Raw genomic sequence first — 6,616 nt, 5'->3', positions numbered from 1 at the left:
CAGGAATAAACTGACATATTATCTTTAAAGTTTTTCACTGTGTTTCAGGAGCTATCATCAGGTGGTGGTTCTTTACCTATCATGATTGACATATAGATAGCCTGTTCTTGGAGCCCTGAAAACAGGTTATTCTACCAGGCAGTGGCTAATTTATTTTCAGAAGAACAAGAAAAGGTACTGAAATAAAGGCAGGAAAACAGTGAGAATTCTTGTTCTACATAAGCACAAACCAGTTGTAAATTTCACCACCATTACAGGAATTACCCAGAGTCATTCTTATTCAGATTTAAATCTCACTTTTAAAAAACCCACAACCTTCAAGAATAAGAAAAAAGGCTTTATTATTTTCAGTAATTTCAAGTGATATCTAAAAAAAAAAAAAAAATCACTCATGCTCTGTTAATATCAGAAGTTTCACTTTGGGCAGAAATCAATATGCAGAAAGTGAATCAGTCGAGCCCGACTTCCTGTAAATTGATTTCAGCACACTGAAACAAGCACATTTAAAATCTTGAAGCAGAAGAATGTTCCTGTAAACGAACACAGGCACACAGTTCCATTTCATAACTTACCACCCTCTCCCTTCACACAGAAGGCATGCGTGATTTGATCTGTACAGGTACAGGGCATCAGAGCATGTGCTCTGGTGCAGAGACAAAACCTTGCTAGTAATTATACTCCTAATTCCTATCAGCTGTACAACAACAGTAGTAAGCAATGAAAATCATTACCAGACCCTGTCTGAAGTTGTCTTCTCCACTCTCCTCCAGGTGTCCACTCTGACAAACTGTCTCCTTAATTTTGATAAATACAACAAAAAGTCACCTATGGGTTTATGGGTTGTAGGTTTATTTGTTTGTTGGGGTGGGCTGAGTGGTTTTAAATCATGTATTTCCTAATAAAACTACAGTTGCCAGCTTCTTGTCATGTATTTAAGACTTACTCACATGTTTAAAAAAAAAAAAAAAAAAGAGATCTGTAAGAGATCCTTTAACTGAATTATTGTTTCAGAATTCAAACTTGGCCTGGCATCTGAATGGCAAGAATGAAATATTTTGGATCCAACTGACATCCTGCAATCAGACCCACTTCCATCACTACCACCACCTGAGTGCCCTCATCAGGTAACAGATTCAAGGTCTTATCAGCTAAAAGCTGAACAGATCTTTAGGGATTCTTTTTCCTTATCTCCCATTTTTGACCCCATGGGCATGTTGCCCACTAAAAAGCATTTAAGTTTTCAGAATATCTGGCATTTTTATTACTACTGTTAATAAGGAATTTGAGAGGCTCCTAAGGTACTAGGTATTGCACCAATATAGAAGGACAATATAATCTTCTCCCTAACGAGAGACTCCAGGCAGTTGTTTAGTATTAGATCTACTGTCACTGTTTAAGGCCCTCTAAATCAGTTGGCGAAACTATTAACATGCTCATCTAACGAACTGTAACAGAACTACTACAATTACCAAAGGACCCAGAGCATCCAAACACAGAACAAGTTCTGTGGTCTTGATGAGTAATACCACACTTTCCAAGTCTGAAAGCAAGCACCCTGCATATCTGAGGAGCTGAAGTTTGAGTCTTTCTACTACGCCTTGATTAATTTTTTTAAAAAGAGACTTCATTTTAGATTAAAACATATACTTCACATTCACTGAACTACAAATGAAACTTGTCTGCGGCATTTGTGTCCTTTCACCTTTTCCTGGAAAGTATGTTGACTAAAAGCCAAACAAACAGCACAGCACTTTAGCTGCTTAATAGACAAACACCACAGCCATTTTGCTCAGGACAAATATTTTAAAGAAACAAAATAAGATTACAAATGTTAGATTTTTTTTCTTTTAAAGAAATGCCAACACTTGTGCATTTGACTTATCAGCAGTTTAAACATACACCATTGCAGAATTACCATAGCATTATTTTTAATTCTTTTGTAGATGACATGAGTTAAACACATCTAGATTACTAACTGGTATCTTAAGAATATTGGTCACATTAACAGAAGACTAGTCAAGTCCAGTATTCCCTATCTGCAGTGATATATGCTCATCAATAACATACAGAATTTCTTAAAATAACAGAACTGTCAAAAAGAAAAGGGCAGGCTACAATTCCCAAGTGATCTTAATTTTGTCAAGGTCATTTTCAAATTAAGATATCATATGTGAGATAGAGATCTAATTGTCTAGCACACACTACAACTAGGAATTATCAGAGAAAAACAAAGTCAGCATTAGAACAACATTTTAGCAAGCCACTGCTCTAAGTTTAAAAGATGCAGTTCCACCACACGGTACATTTCCACAACATGGCCCATACAAGAAGATCACACAGTCACTTTCCTGATGTGTTTATGAAATTATTCATGAAAGCGTAACACAAATCAGAGCTTCCAAACAAAGGGTGATTCCCCAGACATTCCAACTGGTATGATACATGTATCATATTCCCTCCCCCAGGGAAAGGCAATTTTGCCCTGAAGCCAGAGCGCAGAAGTTGACAGCACAGAGTATGAGCCCACTACTAAACAGGAGGCCTGCCCTGGGAAAGGATCTTAAGGAAAATGACAAGGTGTTTAAACTGCAGTCCCAAAACACCAACCACAAATAAGCTGGGAACACAACCTCACCAACTAATTAGCTTTCCCTTTTCTCCCTAATTGAAACTAATTACGTAGCATCCATGAAGTATGAGGGATTTTAGTTAGCAGTGAGGCCATGAAGTGGCCCTAAGGGACAGGTAAAGTATCTACAAAATACACGAGACCTTAGCAACACTTGTGATGAGGGTAAAATTGCCACCTACTACAAAGTCATCATCTCTCCTAAATCCATCATTTTGCCTACCCAGTAGGGATTTAAAAAAAAAACAAAACCAACCTCACCTATTTGCCAAGCTTTGGGGTATTTTACAGTTCTAATCCTCAAGGCAATCCTAACCAAGTCAGAGAAAGAAAAGTTGTTTTCTTAAACAGTCTCCTAGTGGTAAAAAGAAGAAATACAGACCTTCTGTTTTTCAGAGAGTTTGATTTTACACCCATACATTTAGCACCAGAACAATTCCCTGGAAAGCATGTGATTCCCTGAGTAAGATCACAAGGATTTTTAACCCTGGATTCAGCAATTAGGAACATGCTTTTTACAGTTTTCAGTTTGTTCTGCAGCACTACTTTCTGTTGTAGATGGATTATGAGGTTCAAACAGAAAAAAAACATACATATCTCTCTCATGGTGCGGTATCTACATTAACGTGGTGGTCATCCAGTTACTAGTAATGAAGACCAAAGACCATTTACAAATACTACTTGAAAACAGGAAACAGATGACCTTAGAAGTTTTGGTGCGTGCTCAACATGAATATTAAAAACTAGGTGGAATGAGATGGCTACATAGAGACAATCTGATCAAAAGCAAAAGATCCACCAATGTCAGAGAGGTCTTAAAGCACTAGATGTGCCTGAAAACAGAAAATCTGAGTTTTTCAAGAGCTCCAGAGTTGTTCTCATATTTACTTATCAAGCTCTACAAATTCAACAACTTGCCTTGGCACCTTACAATACCTCCTAGAAACCACAGTCAATGCAATGAGTAATAGGGAAAGCAGGAGACTTCGTACACTCTGAGATTTACCACCAATTCATTTTTGTTACGCTGTTAACATGGCATTAGAATTTGCATGCAAAGGGAAAAGCTGTGTGTAAGAATACACACACACACACACGCACATAATCCTCTGCAAGTTCATTAGAGACTTAAAGCTACAAAAATATCCTTCTAGGTCTTACGAAGGAAAATATCATACATTTTTTCACATCACTGCTATTGTCCTTTGGATGCCCTAATGTCAGGTTTGTTGTTGTTCCTGGCATTACATTCCAAAATAAACATTTACGTCAATTTGGACTGCTAAAACATTAAAGGATTTCAATGACAAAGAGACAGGCCTTTGTGCTAGACTAGTGATTTTGATCTACCCTATCTCTTCCAAATAGCCAGTTGTGTCCTCCCTCAAGAGCAGTGCAAATGCACCAGTTAAGGAAAGTCACCCATTGAAGACAGCCAGAAGACACCTCTTGGTTGCTATTATGGATGCTGCTTGTATTCTCCAAGCAGATTAGTTTTCATCCACAATGCTCAAACTCGTTAGGTTTCTAACTTAGGAGTCAATGTTTCTCACTACCATTTTAGGAATCCAACCACTTCGCTGTAATGCTCTTGGGTTGACAGCTGTGTTGGAACAACTATATATTTCTCCTTTCAGAAGGGAGGCTATTTCTCTTTTTAGGCTCTTGTAGGAATGCTTTTGTCTTCTCTGGTCCCTAGAGGCAAGGGAAGAAAGTTTTAGACTAGCTCCCCTTCCCCATCATTAGTGCTATAGAAAAAAGAATTGCCATTGGAAGCAGACATCATTCAGAGCCATGGGAGCCAGGCCTAGAAATCATGCATTTCCTTTACGTGCCTGGTGAGAAAGTCTTTCTAAATACAAAAGCACTTCTAGATTAATTGTCAATGGCCTATTTTCCATGATGACACAAAACCAGCAACAAAAGGATTATTACTTAGGAATCAGAACTTCGGGAGTTTGCCTAGTTTTTATCTTCTTGATATGAGATGGTCTGAAAGTCTCTTACCATCATGAAAAACAGAAGTGAAAACAGGATTTTATAAAACAGGATTAATTTGCAAGCATCATTTTCTACACCCAGCACTGATTAAGACTAAACTCAGATCTTATCTACTGTAATTTAGAGGATAGGGTAAGCAAGCTATTGGTGTTAACAGAAGCAAACAGGAATTAAAATAGCTTTTCTAAGACTTAATTCTTATCTCAAGTTAAACTAGTTATATATGCCTTTGGAAAGTACAGTCAGTTAAAGCAGTTTTAGACACCAGCTTGCCATATGTTATGTTAAAATTAGACTGTTTTTTTTTTAAAAAAAGCAACAAATTTATGCATGAAGTATGTCTATTCAGTACACACAGATTTTGAGGAATGCTTTTGCTCATCCAGTAATCTTTGCAGAAAGTACCAAATAAAGCTTATTAGAAAAAAGAAACTAGTTCAGAATGCAATTTTGAAGTTAATCTTGATAATACCTCATAGAACTGTAAATGCTTTACACAAAGTAACCTCCACCAGCATTGTTTTCCCAATTTTTATTAGTGCAGTTACTTCATAGTCTGCAGAAGTACAGTTAACTGCAATGACTTTTAGATTTCAGGATAAAAATTACTATAAATTCTACAGGATCCGTACAATGATCATCTCTCAAGGATCAACAGAAAAGCATTTTGAATGCAAACAACAGTATGCAAGAAATTCTTGTATAATGGAGAAAGGCAACTTGGAGGGCAAGAAAAGGGGGGATATGTATGATAGACAGACTATATGTAAACAACTTACAGAAAACAACAATTACTTCATTCCAGGGCTCATGCCTCTCAGCTTCCTCTGAGGAAGCTTTCAGTTTGAATTTATACAAGTCATAGACGTGATTTCAGTGTAACACAGCCCAGATGACACCTGAAGTGTTCTGTTGTGTCTGTATATTCACACTGTTTGTTCCATTTAAAAAGTAATGGACTGGTTGCACTAAAAATGTTTATTATATCTAGTTTGTCAGTGTGATAAATACACATTAATATAATTTTTAAAAATAATAACATGGGTACCATTGAGAACTAGAGACATAAGCTGGCTAAAAATAGTAATTTGAATTCCTAGCTTAGTCAGCTTGGCAGAAACAGCTGTGTTCACTGTAACCCCTAATTAGTTTGCATATTATAAGAGTTCCAAAGGTTATTTCCCTCTCAGAAACCTACTAAATTAGCCTTCACAGTACAATACTGTTACCATATCAAATGAACAGCAACAGATTATTCAGACTTTAGAGACTTACCACTATTTTTTCTGTAATGTTTCATTTATAAAGGCATATATTCTTATTTGATAAGGTAAAGGCAATCTCCTCTCTATCTGGAGCATTCAGAAGAGCCTGTCTTGAAAGGAAAAGAAAAGGTCCAGTTCATAGCTGCTTGCTTATGAACATGTACTCCTTGTTTAAAGAGCTCTGAACTCTAGTTTCAGTAATCAATGCACAAAAGCGTTCACGTAGTTCCTCTATCTATTCAGCAGCAAAAGCATGAAACAGATAGGCTTGAACACACTTCTCAACACAACACACCAGAACTGCCATGAAGGTTTTTTGTGAGCTCTCTGTGTTTTAGAAATAGCGACCTGGAGGTTGGTATTCTGGAGCCATTTTTGTTCAGATGATGGAAGAAATACATTAGAAATCAAAGATATTTTTTTAGCCAAACTGTACATTTAATACTATATCTTGGCCACACAGCCCAAGTTTCTGCTACATAATCTTCTGAATACATTACATAGGTGAGACTTTCAAAATGCTGACTGTCCCAACAACAGCAAAATATAATTGAATTTACATGGCAGAAGTAGTGGCAAGCCAATGTTGAACATGCTTGAATGAACTAATGGTCAGATTTCAAAATTAAAACATAGGCAGCTCTACATGTATCAGATTCTTACTCTGCAGAAACAGGTATATCAGTGATGAAGAATGAAAGATGAGGAGCAACAAGCATTA

The 6,616-nt window shown here is 36.9% G+C and overlaps 1 protein-coding gene across 1 annotated transcript in view; it reads right to left on the bottom strand.

Annotated features, from left to right (window-relative positions):
* PTPN1 (protein tyrosine phosphatase, non-receptor type 1) overlaps positions 1-5,965 on the bottom strand; it is a 31,186-nt gene extending 25,221 nt beyond the window's left edge. Inside the window, exon 1 of the mRNA XM_009326748.1 lies at positions 5,906-5,965. The gene's annotated coding sequence lies outside the window, so the exon portion shown is untranslated. The remainder of the gene's footprint in view (positions 1-5,905) is intronic.
* Positions 5,966-6,616: the final 651 nt, after the last annotated feature.

The sequence above is a fragment of the Pygoscelis adeliae genome, unplaced genomic scaffold, assembly GCF_000699105.1.
Source record: "Pygoscelis adeliae isolate BGI_AS28 unplaced genomic scaffold, ASM69910v1 Scaffold286, whole genome shotgun sequence".
Taxonomy (NCBI): Eukaryota; Metazoa; Chordata; class Aves; order Sphenisciformes; family Spheniscidae; genus Pygoscelis; species Pygoscelis adeliae.
Note: the sequence above shows the minus strand (reverse complement) of the source record. Positions and strands in the feature narration are given on the sequence as shown.